This window comes from Martes martes, assembly GCF_963455335.1.
Source record: "Martes martes genome assembly, chromosome: X".
In the NCBI taxonomy this organism is placed as follows: domain Eukaryota; kingdom Metazoa; phylum Chordata; class Mammalia; order Carnivora; family Mustelidae; genus Martes; species Martes martes.
Genome location: NC_137897.1, coordinates 94,628,975 through 94,631,784, shown reverse-complemented (window position 1 = coordinate 94,631,784; position 2,810 = coordinate 94,628,975). Strand labels below are relative to the sequence as shown.

General features: G+C 40.4%; 1 pseudogene across 1 annotated transcript; it reads left to right on the top strand.

The window, feature by feature from the left end:
• Positions 1–414: 414 nt before the first annotated feature.
• On the top strand, positions 415–2,276 carry LOC308337261 (hsc70-interacting protein-like; annotated as a pseudogene). The gene is made up of 3 exons: positions 415–768; positions 1,314–1,731; positions 1,928–2,276. The product of its transcript is annotated as a hsc70-interacting protein-like (transcript).
• Positions 2,277–2,810: the final 534 nt, after the last annotated feature.

Genomic DNA, 2,810 nt, shown 5'->3' with positions numbered 1-2,810 from the left:
TTAAAAATAAAGACTTTATCTTCTGAGTGACAATGAATAATGATTTTAATAAAAACAAAATGAAACACCACCAAAAAACCCCAAAAATAAATAGCATCATTTGTGTATTAATTAAAGTACATTTTACTTTTTCTAAGGAATATATTTGTGTATAGAAAGTACTTAAGATTATCATCTGTTAATAGTGGAAATTCTAGTCACCATAAAATGATGGGGGAGGGACATATTTGAATGGCTTTGTCTATTTCGAGGATTGGCCAAATAATCTGATTGGACATTTAATACCTTTAAAGAGAATTTTGCAAAAATATTTGAGAGCCGCCCCCTTCTACACGATCACGCTGAGCTAGTACACGAGCCTGGAATCGGGTCACAACCTCAGCCGTGCCTGCCGCCTGCCACTGCCTCTGGACCATGGACCCTCACAAAGTGAGCGAGCTTTGGGCTTTCGTGAAAATGTGTAAGCAGGATCCGAGCGTTCTGCACACCGAGGAAATGCATTTCCTGTGGGAGTGGGTGGAGAGCATGGGGGATAAAATACCACCTGCCACTCATAAAACTAAATCAGAAGACAGTATCAAGAAAGAAAAATCAGATAGTAAGAAGGCAGAGGAAAACATAAAGACAGATGAACCATCAAGTGAGGAAAGTGATCTAGAAATTGACAATGAAGGTGTGATTGAACCAGATACTGATGTCCCTCAAGAAATGGGAGATGAAAATGTAGAGATAACCGAGGAAATGATGGATCAGGCAAATGATTAAAAAGTGGCTGCCAGTCCTGTCCATGTTGCTACAAAAGTTGGGACTGGAAGAGATTATGCTGAGTGAAATAAGTCAAACAGAGAGAGTCAAGTATCATATGGTTTCACTTATTTGTGGAGCATAAAAAATAATATAGAGGACAAGGGGAGATGGAGAGGAGAAGGGAGTTGAGGGAAATTGGAAGGGGAGGTGAACCATGAGAGACTATGGACTCTGAAAAACAACCTGAGGGTTTTGAAGGGGAGGGGGGTGGGAGGTTGGGGGAACCAGGTGGTGGGTATTAGGGAGGGCACAGATTGCATAGAGCACTGGGTGTGGTGAAAAAACAATGAATACTGTTATGCTGAAAATAAATTAAAAAAAAAAAGTAACTTGATATAGTACTGCCAATTCAAGGCTGTAGTATGTCACAATACATCATTCCTTGTCCTATTATATTTGATGCCTTTTTTAAAAAATCCAGTTACTTACAGTTGTAATATAATTATGTGAATGTTGATTGAATATAACACAAATTAATTAAAAATTATAGAACTAAAAAAAAAAAGTGGCTGCCATTGATGCCCTAAATGATGGTGAACTACAGAAAGCCATTGACTTGTTCACAGATGCCATCAAACTAAATCCTCGCTTGGCCATTCTGTATGCCAAGAGAGCCAGTGTCTTCATCAAATTACAGAAGCCAAATGCTGCCATTCGAGACTGTGACAGAGCTATTGAAATAAATCCTGATTCAGCTCAGCCTTATAAGTGGTGCAGGAAAGCACATAGACTTCTGGGCCATTGGGAAGAAGCAGTACATGATCTTGCCCTTGCTTGTAAACTGGATTATGATGAAGATGCTAGTGCAATGCTGAAAGAAGTTCTACCGAGGGCCCAGAAAATTGCTGAACATCGGAGAAAATATGAGCGAAAATGTGAAGAGCGAGAGATCAAAGAAAGAATAGAAAGGGTTGGGGCACCTGGGTGGCTCAGTGGATTAAGGCCTCTGCCTTCAGCTCAGGTCATGATCCCAGAGTCCTGGGATCGAGCCCCGCATCGGGCTCTCTGCTCGGCAGGGAGCCTGCTTCCTCCTCTCTCCCTGCCTGCCTCTCTGCCTACTTGTGATCTGTCTGTCAAATAAATAAATAAAATCTTAAAAAAAAGAAAGAAAGAAAGAAAGGGTTAAGAAGGCTCGGGAAGAACATGAGAGAACCCAGAGGGAGGAATAAGCCAGAAAATAATCAGGAGCTCAGTATGGCTCTCTCCCAGGTGGCTTTCCTGGGGGAATGCTTGGTAATTTTCCTGGAGGAATGCCTGGAATGGCAGGGGGAATGCCTGGAATGGCAGGAATGCCTGGGCTCAATGAAAGTCTTAGTGATCCGGAAGTTCTTGCAGCCAAGCAGGATCCAGATGTTATGGTGGTCTTCCAGGATGTGGCCCAGAACCCAGCAAATATGTCAAAATATCATAACCCAAAGGTTATGAATCTCATCAGTAAATTGTCAGCCAAATTTGAAGGTCAAGCATAATGCCCTTCTGACAAATAAAGCCCTTGCTGAAGGAAAAGCAACTTCGATCACCTAATGGGTGTCACAATAATACAAACCAGTGTACCTCCGACCTTCTCATGAAGAAAGCTGGGGTGCTGTGAAGAGAATCCCTACCCCTCTGCTACCCATGCAACTGAAACATTCTACAATGGTTTGCCATTAGGGTATTCATTCAGATAATGTTTTCCTACTAGGAACTACAAACTTTAAAACTTTTTAAACCTTAAAAATATTTAAAAACATTAAAAGGGTGTGTTAGTCCCTACCTTTTTCTTTACTTATTATTTCAGTTTTTTTCCTTTGGATTAATTGGGCAAGGAAGATATTTCAGTGTGGAAGATTCATTGCTCAGTTTTAACGAATTCATTGCTCAGTTTTAACGAATTCATTGCTCAGTTTTAAAGGTTTATTAGTGGGGGGCAAATAATACATTAAAATAGATGAAGTTTGAGTTGGAAAAAAAAAATTTGAGAAAAATACTAGTCTGTTCTGCCCAATAATGGAAAAGTAAAT